This window comes from Echinops telfairi, unplaced genomic scaffold (assembly GCF_000313985.2).
Source record: "Echinops telfairi isolate 266 unplaced genomic scaffold, ASM31398v2 ScPeMD7_23;HRSCAF=83, whole genome shotgun sequence".
Taxonomy (NCBI): Eukaryota; Metazoa; Chordata; class Mammalia; order Afrosoricida; family Tenrecidae; genus Echinops; species Echinops telfairi.
This window is the reverse complement of record NW_022103920.1, coordinates 74122766-74137354: the sequence shown is the minus strand read 5'-3', so window position 1 is coordinate 74137354 and position 14589 is coordinate 74122766. Positions and strand designations below refer to the sequence as shown.

At 38.0% G+C, this 14589-nt stretch overlaps 1 long non-coding RNA gene across 1 annotated transcript; it reads left to right on the top strand.

The window, feature by feature from the left end:
• Window positions 1–1089: 1089 nt before the first annotated feature.
• LOC123521544 lies at window positions 1090–11002 on the top strand. The gene is made up of 3 exons (XR_006679972.1): window positions 1090–1410; window positions 1874–2105; window positions 9530–11002. It is a non-coding gene; the product is annotated as an uncharacterized LOC123521544 (long non-coding RNA).
• Window positions 11003–14589: the final 3587 nt, after the last annotated feature.

The following is a 14589-nucleotide window of genomic DNA, read 5'->3' as shown; positions in this document are numbered from 1 at the left end:
TGTGCATATGCTTCAGCTGTGAAGTCATATAATTTCACTTTGAAGATAGCTAAGGAGCCCTAGTGGCACTGTGAGTTAAGTGTTGGGCTGCCAACCACAAAGCTGGTCATTCAAACCTAGCAGCCCCTGAACAGGAGAAAGACAAGGCAATCTAGAAAAAGAGGTACAGCCTTGGAAATGCTAAGGAACCTCCATCCTGTCCTTTAGGATCCCTAAATTGCATTGGGATTTGACTTGATGGCAGCGTGGTTTAGTTTTTGCCTTTGGTTGGTGCTTAGAGAGCAGTCTGGTTGACACAAGGGTGAAGGACTGTGTTGCTGACTGGCAGTTAGAACCCATGAGTGACCCCGTAAGCGAAAAGACCTGGTGATCTCTTCTGTTCAAGGTTAAATTCAGTCTAGAGCAGTAGTGCTGCACCATTCCATCAGAGACTTGATGGGTCTGACAAGAGACTCAGAACATTTAAGAAAGGCAATGGTTTGAAATGTTTTGCTGGCCATATTAAATTTGTAGGAAGGGAATTTCCCCATTGCTAATGCTCTGGTGTGTTCCTTCTCTCAAGGAGGTGTTTTAATACAGAAGGACTTTTTTTCTCTCTCCTTGTTGTTTTAGGACATTGATGTTAAGGTCCACCTAGAGTATTCAGAATGTTTCTTAAATGATTGACCAAAGTGAACCTTTATGCTCTGTGAGGTGTTCACTTGGAGTTAGCAAACATTGCACAAATGAAAAGCAAGCAGTAAATTATTTCCAAAGATTGGAAACAGAAATCCTCAGATGATTCACGGATGATTCAGATTTCTGTGTATCGCTTCTACTCTACTTGTCGCCAAGGGAACTTGGGCCTCCTTCCTACCCCACCACGGCTAGAAAAAGCACCCACGAAAGCCACAGGAGAGTGATTTCTCGACTTTTTAAAATAAAAAATGGCTAACAGACTAAATGTCAGTCATACAGGAAGATTTCGTGCTAATCTGTGTAAGCTCTATCGTCTAGTAATGTGATATACTGTTACGTTATACTTCTTTCAACGGTTTTTATCTTCCTTCCTGCAGAAGATTTTATACAAAGACCTTCAGATGAAAATGGCATCCTTGGCTGTCAAATCCAGAGAGCCCGAGCAAAGCCGTGTTCTTCTTGCAGTGACGGCTCTCGCCTACCAAACCGTGTGCCTCAGAGCCAGAGAAAGAAGGCGTGATCACGCGTCCAACCTGCCTGCCTCCCGCGGCCATCTTGGCAAGGGAGGGTAGGACACAGGGAGAAGGTTATGGGTTGACTGCCGTGGTTCCTTCACAGATTTATGCTTACCGCAACCGTCCATGGAGTTCTTCAATAATCATCTTAGCAACATTAGCAAGCAGCATTAAACAGCAATGCGGTGAAGTGTCCGCATGATAAAACCAAGGAAGGGTGAGTACTTTCCATTACTTACATGAGGACAATTCCCAAGGTGCTGATACTAGTATCCTGTTCACACAGGCACAAGTTCATTCCAAATGGAACAGCTTAAGCACGTCTCTATGGTCAGTGGATGCCTGCCGACAACTTCTCTCAGGAATGCATTTGCCTTTTCTTCTTAGAGTGTCTGTGTAAAAAAAGTCCAGTCAAAAGAGTGGGTTCCAAAAGGTTCTTCTGGGTGAGCTTAATTCAAGGCAAAGAGATCAGCCTTTAATGGCGACTGATTTCTGAGCTCCCAAGAGGTCCTCTTGATAAAATTTCTGGAAGGACATTGGATCATCATGAAGGCTTATTACTAAAAAGTTTTAATAAGATAGAAAATTGCACCCATGATAAAAAGATCCGAAAACTTTTGCCAAATTTGCACCAGGAATATTTTTTACATCACAGCAATGTGCCTGCTCATTCTTCAAAGGTAAGAAAAGCTGTGCTGGAAGAAGTTTATTGAAAAACATTATCCAATCCACCCAACAGTCCTGACCTCGCTACATTAGACTTCTTTTCCACTAACGGGGCACCACTTGAGTTCCTTGAGCCTGCCGAACCTGCCTTGCTGACATGGTGCAGATGGAAGAGCACAGAATGGTTCCAGGAAGACTTAAAGAGCGGACACTCCATCTTCAGAAGTGAGTGGATCTGGATGAAAGGTATGTTGGGAAACAGCTGCTTCTCATGTTGACATTTTTGTTTAATAAAGGTTTCTATTATTTTTTTGTAGCGATGTGACCTAATTTTTTTCTTCCCAGCGTGTGCTTTGAATTTATTTCTCATCTGGAAACAAAGACTAAAGGCTGCCTTTATAGGGAGTAGTTAGGAAAATCTATACAAACACCAGTTGGAACACAAGCAAGCATGTGCTCTCCTGACAGGGGTACAAACTCCTAACCAACAAGAAGGCTGCATAGGGCAAGAGTTGGAAAGCATCCCAGGAGTAAGTTTTCCACTTGACTGATGCTCACTAGAAAAGTTCCCAAAGTTTCCTCTTTTGAAATGAACATATTTGTTATTTACACCAATTTATAGCATGAGAGATACTGCCAGTGAGTCTTAGCAAAATTTCTTGTAACAGGTATATGATGCCTAAGATTGTTTAACAAGTTACACTTAAACTTATATAACAGTAGGGACCTTCTGTCCTTTGAAAGGGGAGTAGGATGGAATATGATGTAATAAATTCAAAATACTAAATGGCTTTTAAATATGACTCAAACCGTTATTTTTTTCTCAAATACAAATTTGATCAGATGATCTCTTTCCATCTTAAACTTGACCTTGCTTTTTTGTTGTTAGGTCTAAGGTTCTGGTCATTGTGACCCTATGTACAACTGAAGAAAACACCACCTGCTCCTGCGGCAGCCTCCCAATTGTTCCCATGGTTGAACTCCTTTATGCAGCCATTGTCTCCATCAAGATCTGCAAGGGTCTTCCTCTCTTTTGCTATCCCTCTATTTAGCAAGCATGATGTACTATTCCAGGAATTGGTTTCACCGGATAACATGTCTAAAGTATTTGAGATAGCCTTGCCATTCTTATTTCTAAGGAGCATTCGGATTGTAGTGATTTCCTCCAAGACAGATCTATTTTGATTTGTTTTGCTTTGGGCAATCCGCGGTACTTGCAATGTGCTTCTTCAGCACCATCATTCAAATGCTTCTGTTCTTAGTCTGTCTTCCTTAGCCTGTGTTCAACTTTCACTGTATATGAGGCGATTTAAAATACCATGGCTTTCATCAAGAAGACCTTAGTCCTCAAATTGACATACTTGCTTTTCAACACTTTAAAAAGATTCTGGGCAACAGATTTACCTAATGCAACTCATCTTTCGGTCTCTTGACTGCTGCTTCCATCAGCATTGATTGTGGATCCTAGCAAGATAAAATCCTTGACAATGTCAACCATTTCTCCATTTATTGTGATGTTACCTTTTGGGCCAGTTGTGATGATTTTGGTTTTCTTTAAATTGAGTTGCAATTCATATTGAAGGCTGTAATCCTTGATGTTCACCAGCAAGTACTTTAAGTCATCCTCACTTTCCGTAAGCCGAGTTGTGTTATCTACATGTGGAAGGTCGTTAATAAGCTTTCCTCTAAATCTGAAGCTGTGTTCATCTTCCTCTAGCCAGCTTCTCAAATGATTTCCTCAACATAGAGATTGAATGAGAATGGTGAAAGGATACCACCTGACCGACACCTTTCCTAATGTTAAGTCATAAAGTAGTCCCTTGATCTATTTTAATTACTTCCTCTTGATCCATGTACAGATTCTGCATGAGCACAATTAAATGTTCTGGAGTTCCCGTTCTTTTCAATGTATCAAGGTATTTATGATCCACATAATAAAAGGCCTTTGCACAGTCAATAAAACACACATAAACATTTTTCTAATTTCCCTGCATTGGGACAAGATTCATGGGATGTCTTATTCCACAGCCTCTTCTGAATCCAGCTTGAATTTCTGGCAGCGCCATGCCAATGGATTACTGCAACCATTGTTAGATGATCTTCAGCAACATTTTACTTGCATGTGATATTAATCCTATTGTTCTATAATTTTCATGCTCTATGGGGTCACCTTTCTTGGAATGGGAACAAATATGGATCTCCTCCGGTCAGTTGGCCAGGCAGCTCTCTTCCAGATGTCTTGGCGTAGACTAGTGAGTGCTTCTAGTGCTTCATCGGAATATTGAAAAGTTTTCATTGGTATTCCATCAATTCCTGGAGGCTGGTTTTTCATGAACGCCTTCGGTGCAGCTTGGACTTCTTCCTTCAGTACAATTGGTTCTTCACCATATGCTGTCTTTTGAAATGGTTGAATATCCACTCTTCTTTTTCATATTGTGACTCTGTGTGTTCCTTCCATCTTTATTTGATGCTTCCTACTTCAAACCACTCTTCCTTTATCTTTCATTCTAACTTTCAAATTCCACTCACCAATATTATCATTGCATCTTGGTTGTGTTTTGATTAATTTCAGACTGAAGATGTTGGTACAATTCTTTGATGTCTTCTTCACTAGCTTTAGTGATTGGTTTATAAATTTAAATAATAGTTGTATTGATTTGGTTTCCTGGTATGTAGATAGATATTATCCTACAACAGACAGCATTGTGCTTCAAGATCAATATTGAAATGTCACTTTTGAGGATGAAAGTGACACCATTCCTTTTGAATTTGTCCTTCCTAGTACAGCAAACCATATGATTGCCTGATTCAAAATGGCCAATACCAGCCCATTTCAGCTCACTAAGGTCTAGGATATTGATCTTTATGAGTTCCATTTATGACCACTCCAAAATTTCCTAGATTCACCCTTTGCACATTCTAAGTTCCAAATCGTAAGAGATGTTTTCAGCTGTTTTTTTCTTATTTTGAATCATGACCCATTACAGATAAAGTCCCAAAAGCTTTACTCCATTCACATCACAACCTGACGTTTCTTAGGTGATATGATTTCTTACGTGAGATAAGATTTCTTAGTCTTTTTTATGGGATGCAAAAGACTTCTTGGCCTCACTGCATGTCTGTTCTTTATGTTCTAGCAATGTAGGGCTACTTGTACCTTCAAAACACATATTACTGCTCCATTCCTCCTGGTATTCCTCTACTTGGATCACTTTTGGAAAACATTCTTATGCATTGTTAGTCATGAACTCACAAGATCACTTAGAACAGCAGTTCTCAACCTGTGGTTCACGATCCCTTTGGGGGTCGAATGACCCTTTCACTGGGGTTGCCTGATTCATAATAGTAACTAAATGACAGTTATGAAGTAGCAACGTAAATAATTTTATGGTTGGGGGTCACCACCACATGAGGACCTGTCTGAAAGTGTCGCCACATTAGGAAGGTTGAGAACCACTGACTTAGAAGGAAAGGTACAAGAGCAACCGAAGAATAAAGCAGGCAGAATAGTATTTGAACAGCTTGACAATGAAACCATCATGGAACTAAAGTCCATAAAGTTAGATCAGAATCCATCTGTGTCACCTAAGCAGGACAACTGCCTGTGAAAAAAGAAGACAGAAATAGGATTCCAAAAACAATAACCAAAATATATGTGTACAATAGAAAATTACTCATCATCCCCCCAAATTAGGAGAGCCATAATCTGAGTGAGAAAAGATAATCATATGAAACCAGTAATGAGATAAATTAGATGTTGGACAATCTGATAAAGATATTTTTAATCATTTTATTGGGGCTCATACAACTCTTATCACAATCCATACATCAATTGAATAATACATGTTTGTACATATGTTGCCCTCATTCTCTTCTAGACATTTACTTTCTATTGAACCCTTGGTACCAGCTCCTTTTTTTTTTCTCCCTCTTCTCCCCCAACCCTCATAACTCGCCAATAGATTGTACATTGTTATTATTTTCATCTCTCACACCGACCGCTATCTCTCTTCCCCCATGTTTTTTGTTGTTCTTCCCCCTCTAAAGGGGTGTATGGTTATGTGTCGATCATTGTGATCGGTTCCCCCTTTCTCCCTTCCTCTCTCCCTCTTCCCCCTACTCTTCTGGCATCACCATTCCACTCATGGATTCTGTGTGTTGTGAGCTCCCATCCCTTTCTATGCCTGTGTACATATTGTGGTCTAGTCTGAACTGGGAAGCAGCACTGGGGTCAAGGCAGTGGGGGGTGAGGAAGCCTCAAGGAACCAGAGGAATATAGTATATTTCATTGATGCTTTACTGGACCCTGGTGACTCATCCCCTCCCTGTGGGCCCCCTGTGGGGAGATTGCTCCATTATCTACAGATGGGCTTTGGATCTCTGCTCAAGCCCCCATTGTTCTCAACAATATGTTTTTGTTTGTTATGTGTCTGCTGATGCCAATTACCTGGTGCCTATGACTCTTTATGATCGCACCGGCAGTGTGTTTCCTCCATGTGGGCTTGTTGCTTCATTGCTGAATGGCAGCTTGTGTAACTTCAAGACTTTAAGACCCCAGATGCTATATCTTTTAATAGCCAGGCACCATCTGCCCTCTTCACCACATTTGCTTATGCACCTGTTTTGTTTTCAGCAATTGTGTTGGAAGGGTGAACATCTCAGACTTCCGACTGGTTAGAACAAAGTGTTCTTGTATTGAGGGAGGGCATGAGCAGAGGCCCAAAGCCTATCCCCTACCTCAGTGTATTGCCGTATAAATATATGTACATGGACCAATATCCCTATTTTTGTGGATTAATGTATTTCCATATGTACACCACTATGTTTATACCTCTATCCATTTCTTTGCTTCCTTGGTCCTTCCTCTATTTCTTTTTACCTTCCTGCTGCCCCACTGCTACTTTCCCCTTATTTCTGCCTCTTGGTACCTCCTCTGAGCTAGTCTGCTGTTGCTTTGACACACCCTCCCCCCACCTAGGATCCCTATCTCATCTTTGTTATTGACTCCAACACTCCAGTATGATAAAGATTTTAAAGCAGTCATAATGAAAATCTTTCTAGAATCAATTGCAAATCTTAAAAGAAATTAAAATAGGCAAACTCAACAAAGAACTATATGTTCCCAAAATGATCTGGACTAGTTGAGTAGCACTACTTTGAAGTTAACTTCCCTGTCTTTGGTTTATATGCCAGCTTATCATCATGACTAGATGAAGTACTGATTGTTCTGGATGGGAATAGCTCTTGGTACAGACAAGGCCTCTTGAGTTTTCTGAGCCATAATCAGTATTTCAGTCCTCTCCCTATTATTTTACTTTGCCCTAGCAGATTAAACTCCTTGGGAAAATGCTATGGTTTGCCTTGACCCTGTCCATGAATTTAGTTTTCTCAGAATAAAAAATTGCATTTATTCATGTTCTGTCCTAGAATTATACAACACAACCTGACTTGTAGGTTAACTTTCTATAAAATACTTCTGGTTTGACTATCCTTAAATTTGTTCCACAATTCAAAATAAATGGTTTTGAATGAAACAGGAATAGCAGCCAGTAATCAAGATTGCCTTTAGAGTTTTAAAATATCACCTAAAATTGGATCCTTCCTAAACCCCAAATTTGATTTGTACTAGGTGAAGTGGATATTTTTCTTAGAACATACTTAAATTCACATTCATTCTGTAGCAGGCAGTTGAAAGTGCCAGGCAGACACAAAGAATATTAGCAAGATCATGTAGGAATGACAAAGGCATCTTGCCCAGAAAGCACCTTGGGAAATGGAATTTTTAGCCATTTCAACTTACTTGCATCAGCCCGAAACAAAATGAGGCAATGACGTTGATAAAAGAGTTTTTATGTGAATTACATGAGATAGCACATGAGTTAATAGTGTTGGTCACATTGATGGAGCCAGTGATGAAAGTGCTCTTAGTACTTAGGAGGAGAGAAACATAACCTCCTGGGAAACAACGAGCGTGTAGAGCCCAAGGCACGGTTTAAGGATCAAACACAGAGCACCATAATTTTGACATGCCAGAAGAGTGGAGAGAGCACCGATTCTAGAAGGGCAAAGGAACCCTGGGAGGGATACAGCCTGGGATGTCTGGTAAGTTGACGTTAAATGGAGTAGTGGGAAAGGCGTCTCAAACAATGGTTTGTTTTAAATATTTCTGTTATTAGAAACTGTTTTCTATGATGCAAAGACGAAGAAGGATGGCCTTATCTAAAAGTCCAAAACAACTGAGCGACCAACAGAGGAGATCGTTATTGAAATAGGGATTGGTTAAAAAATGGTTTTTGATTCACAACTTCGATTATGGAAAGCTGAAATGCTTATCTGTAGATAGATTTAAACTATTTCATGCCATTTCAAGTAAACCTCACTTAAAAAGATACTTCTATTGCTGTTTTCAATTTGTTTTCAAATAATGTATCATGAGATAAGCTTCAAATTCAGCGCACCAAAGATCAGGCTTGTTCAACTTATCCAAAGGAAAGATCACACTGGATTTTCCTGTGGAGGTTTGATATTGTCAAATGCAATTGAATCTCAGTCACTCACCGCTTTGCAATTATCAAAAATAATTCTTTGTTCTCAAAATCTGAGGAAATAAACATTGACTACTATAAAGATTATTTTATATCATTAAAGGACTAGATAGTTTTAAAAATATTTTAAAGTCTGTCATAGTTATATAAGTATATATATGGTTTCAATGTAATATTTAGACAAGACATAAACAAGTATCCAATATTTCAAATGAATAAGAAAAGCATTTGTTTTATTTTGCATACGATATTTTTGGGCAAATTTTTTTTCTTTGAAAGAGTATACTCTTAAAATGACCAGAGAGAGGGTCTTTGAATTCATACTCCTAATTGGGTTCTTTGAACCTTTCAGTCAGACCTTACATTAAATTTACACTGTTTGGTTAAGTTCAGTGTGAGGTCATTTCTTATTAGTTCTTTCTCCAAAAAGGAATATTCTTTGATAAACAATTTTGTCTCTTATCTTGTTCTATGAGTGTACGTGTTTACTAGAAAAGATAAAAGCCCCTGAGAGTTTCATGTGGAAATGACTTTTTTAAAGAGTGCAAGTTGCGCTCCACCTATTACATCACTTACCATCAGTAAAACGTGGCAGAGCAGTTGCCTGTGGTGGTTGAACTTTGCCTTCCCCTTGCCTCCCTGATGTTTTTGTGATCTTCATTTTCCTAGCATGCAATCCACTGAGAGCTAAAAAGGCAAATGCTACTTTACTTAGTGGATTTAGGAAACTTGCATTTAGTATATTTTCAGAATAACTTCTGAGGATTTTCATTCTGAAATATTAAGAGCAATGTTTTTGAAGGTTAGCATTCCAAATCTTATGAATTTAAATTTTTTCATCAGTAAATATTTTACATAGGTCTTGCTTATGGTGAATGTTAATTAAACACAGCTTAATGATTGAATGAATTGTGCAGTACTAAATAAATGCAGAATTGTAAAGTTCTTAAAATAATTTCAATCATATACAGATAATTTTATACACAAATGATTCTAAACAAAACTTATATTCATCTTGGATAATAAAGACTCTGTTTAGTGGAAGTGAGTGAGCTTCCTGATCTTGTAGAACTGAGTTCAAATCTTGGCTCTGACATCGACCACATCTTTTGTTTTTTTTTAAAGAATAGAAAGCAGCTGTCTATGATGCAGCCATTGGTCTCTCCTAGCACAAAACAAAGAAGTGTGAAGAAAATCTGCAATTTGAGGGAACAATTTGTTCCAAGGACTAATGAACCACGTGCACCCCCATTGTTGACATCAGGTAGATCTAGATTAAGAGCAACAAACATCAAAAAGATGTTAATTTTTGTTTTACTGACCATGTAAGGGTTGTGTGGATCATAAAAGCCCATGGATAATATTGATAACAATAGGAATTCTAGAACACATCACTGTACTCTTATGGAACCTACCCATAGACCTAGATGCAGTCATTTGACCAGATCAAAAGGATATTGCAGTACTTAAAATCAAGAAAAGGGTGTGTCCAGGTTGTACCTTTTCTGTATGCAGAGAAAAGCATCCAAGACACTGGATTACATGATGAAGAATTTGGTATCAGAATTGTATGAAGGATGACACATCCTTACTTGAAATTGAAGATGATTTAAAATATGAAGATTAAATAAAACTGTCAAGTGTGGGTTGTGATCTAATGTAAAGAAAACAAAAATCCTCATGACTGGACAAATAGAAATTGCCATGGTAAGTGAAGAAGAGATCGAAATGGTCAACAATTTCATTCTACTTGGGTCTTTAATCAATGATCATGGACGCTTCAGCTGAGAAACCAAATGAAGCATTGCACTGGGCAAATCTGCTGCACAAGATCTCTTTAAAGTATTAAAGTATAAGGATGTCACTTAGAGGAATAAGGGGCACCTGACCCAAGCCATGATATTGTCAACTGCCTCATTTCCATGTGAAATCTGGCTAATGCATAAGGAAGACCACAGCAGATTTGAATAACTGTGCTAGTGGGAAATACTGAAAGTACCTTGGATGGCCAGAGAACAAACAGATCTATCTTGGAGGGACTACAGCCAGAATTCTCCTTCAATGAGAGAACAGTGAGACTAAACAGCCCATAGTTTTGACACAAACAGGGTTTCTTTGAAGTAGTCCTTGGTTTGGACATACCGGAGTCTGAAGAAGCAAGCTCAGAGCTGTCTGGTCTATGGGGTAAGCCTTCTCAATGAAACCCCCATCAGAGCCCTTGTCACTCTTGTAGAATGAGCAGGAGCCTTGTTGTGATAGAAAAATTATCCCTAGCTTCTTTCACACTAATGTGGCTTTCTATTTTCTGAAAACATCTTCATTAAAAGCCCCCATGATCACCCTCTGCCCTCAGGAAAATCTATCAAGATTATACCTTTGAATCTCAAAGCAGTCACCTCTGAACTGAACTGGTCCAGCAGCTCCCCTTGACAGCTACTATTTTGAGTAGATGTTTTTCCTTTTTCTTCAAGGATGCTATGAACTCTTCTCTTAGCATTAGTGATAAAACGCATTACATTCCTTCCTACTTTAACCTCTCTCTGTGGCCACTCATTGTAGCTAATGGAATATTTTAATTAGTTATTTGATATTAGCCAAAGAAATCACCTGCAGACATCAGTCAAAATAAAAAAGACATTGATCTCAGAAGATTGTGTTTCTTTTCTCGGGGTGGGTACCCCTCTTTTCTAGATGCTGTATTTGTAGTGCCAAACTCAAAGCATTTGAGGTGTGGACAAAGAAAAAGTAGGCTTCCGGTTGACCTACTAACAAACATGAAACCTTAAAAACAAGTTCTGGGTTTCTGCTGTCAAATGAATATTAAACTAATCTAATCTAAGACTTGTTTTTTTAGTTAAGGTTAGTAAGCCTCTAAAAATGCAAATTACATAATTGACTCCAGGGTTTTTCCTGTTCTTTTTCTTCATTTTATTAATCTTCCGAGAAATATAATATGGTCTTTGAGAACATTGAATTTCAGTAGATATATTGAAAACAAAACTCTCCCTAAGCATTTAACACAATTGTGATGAAAAATTATGGAAAGGATTTTGAGACATTAAGGTCCCTCTTGTTTTGCCTTTTTGAACCAAGAAAACAGTCAATGCTGAAACTTTGGCTTTCATTTCTGTATAGTGTTTTTAAATCTTGAAAGTATTTAAAGGCTCAACTCTGAAAAAAATCCTGAATATAAAAGAAATAGTATAATAAAATACCTCATATATACAGATCAAGGTCTAAAGTCCTAATCAGTTTACTTAGGCAGTTAGTTCCCTTTTGAAAAATGTACTTTTCTCTTTCTTTTACTCTTCTAGATCTGAAAAGGCCAAATGTGGAGATTATCATGAAATATCTGACCAAATCTGGAAATATAAATAAAAATAAGGTTAATGATCTGAATATTTGTTAAGAAACCTTAAGAACTAAGATTTTCACGTTTCTCATATTTCTTGACTAGTAATTTAATTACCCTTTTAACTAACTTAATTATTATCGTCAATGCATATCAAGTAGCTGATAAACATGTTGCCAAGGTGACCAAACCCTCTAGTTCACACACATCACAAACACTGGAGTTTCAGACACGTTAAACTTTCTATGCTCTGGAAGAGCAATCATTATAATGAATGAAATCTGTTTGTGTAAACAGTTGTGATTTCTTTGTCAACAAGAAATTTTGTCAAGTGTCAGGATTAAAAAATGAGTCTATTAGAATTGCCTTTTTGCCATTCCTTATTATTATTATGAAGAAATATTCATGAAGCAGCAGTTAAGAACTCTACACTCTGAGATCCATATAGTGATGGCAAGGTACTACAATCACTGTCTATTTCCATGAAAACTTCAGGATAAGTGAGTTTAACACAGGTTTTTGTCTATTTTAGAATTTATTCATGAGAAGAAATTTTGAAAAAGATGATGACAGCATATTACAGAAGTGTTTGACAGAGTGGATATATGTACAGATTTTGATAAGAGCTGTCAGAGTTCCCAATAAAATTAATATAAAAAAGAAATTTTCCTTCAGCATGTCCACACAAATCTTCAGCTATCAGAAGCAGAGTAAATATGTTCCGATCTTTGAAATAAGTAAAAATGGCAAAGTTGTTTGAGCTAGAGGGTTCCCTTTCCATTTACACTATCAATGGGAGAAACAGTTGTCTGAGGAGTGATGTAACTGAATAGTGGAGCTTCCGTTCCATCGGATGACCATAAGCTGGAGGATAGAGATGCCGAATGTTATGAGGGAAGAGAGGAAGAGTGCTAGAGACAGAGGACCGCGCGTGATACTCTGACAATTCTATCCATTCCTACATTTTTACTGTTGGTCTACCCGAGAGATTAGTTTCATGGTTTACTGGGGAAATAGTGCCTATATCTTTGCCAATATTTTTAAAATGGATTGTACCTCTATTTAAAGAACAATTCCTCTTGAAAATTTCAGAATAACTAAGCTTATAATGGGTGGAAAATGTCTACTTTCAGAGCAAGGATTTTCTTTTTAAACTGGAGTTCTTGAATGGGCTTCAGGATACTAGATTTAAAAACTATTCAGACCATGGAGAAGTTTGTCAGTTTTAGCCTGCAGTGTAGCATTTAATATAATAATGTATAAGTATTCTAAAAATCTTTAAAATAATTGAATAAAAATAAAACACTATATGTGAAGCTCATGGTTTCCTTGTTAAACTTTTAACCTATTTAAAAAATCATTTCTATTTTTCCATTTTATGTTAATGATTAAGTAACTCCTTACAGTTACTGTTTCATAAACTATGTCTAGTTTTCAGATAAGAAAGTGATGACAATTGATTAAAAAGCCTTCTCCTTGATCGAGGCTTTATAAAGGGATAATAATTTAATCCTAAAGCAACAACTGCTCATGTATTTGACAATTATAACTTGAAGGTTTTCTTAGTTTTAGAGTAAGGTTAATTTACATAGCTATGCTAAAGGCCGGGTCCCTGGCAGCAGTTTCTGTAGAGAAAGGAGTAGTGGTAAGTGAGGAAGCAAAGAGTATGTGCATGACACGCTTGATGGGCATGTAATCTAAGCAGGTGCTCGGGATCACACGTTTAAAAGGAACCAGTCCTTAGTTTAATTCTTGGCTTGAAATTCTTGAAATCATTGCTCTGACATTCTGAATAGTTTTTGAACATATAAAAATGAATGAACATTGTCCTTTCTCAATGGCCTACATATGATGCAGCTCATCCTGCTTGTGTGGCTTGGCCCAGACTTGTCTGTGGAGTTGGCTGTAACTATGTTCAACTTGGTCCTTGCTCAGTTATTGCTACCCTCAGTTTCCTTCCTGCAGATAAGGGCTGGGGTTGGGCTGCTCCAGTTACCTCACAGCACACATGCCATGAGCAAATCTGTATTAGGGTTGGGGAATGTAGAGGGAGGAGTGGGAGAAAGACCCACAAGAGGCAGGAAAAGACCATCTAAACAGGAAATCATTAGTGTGACAGGAGTTTCATCCACATTCCCATCTTTCTATAGAAATTCTCCTGTAAATTTGCAGTTCTCAACCTTCTATTCTCTGAGATCTCTGTGTTAGAAGGGGAACATTTCTCTGTTGATAAAAATAACTTCGGGACTCCCTTGTACATGAAAACAGACAAACAGTACAAAGAACAAAGCGATAGGATTGAATTTGGAAGTGCAAATATTTTTATTTTAACGTTGTTTGTTAATAGTAGATGTTGATAAGGCAACATATAAATCTTTGCTTCTGCCGAAAGTAGTATGCTTTTTAGGCTACAATATTGCAGCTTGCCGGGGCTGCTACACAAGGCATGCAGTGGATACATAGCCTGCTTACGGGAACTCAGAGCCACCCAAGACTCTAGTCTAGCTAGGAAAGTCCTTAACCTCTCAGCTGATCTCAGCTGGTGATGAAGTAGCCTGAGTTTTTCAGCAGGTTAAGTGCTCATGATAAGAGAGGTAGGTTGTTTTTTTTAAATCTTTCTTACAAAGTAATCACAAAAAGTAGAAATAATAGTAAGAAGGTCTACGTTGATGAATGATCATATTGTGAGCACTGTGCTTAATTTCAGTCAATGCTTACAACAATCTGAGAAATGCTGAGAGAATCATCCTCTGCTTATAAAGGAGAAAAATGAGCCTACATGAAGTGAGTGGCACAAGGCTGTGTCTCTGAGGTAGTTAATTTATTGTGCCAA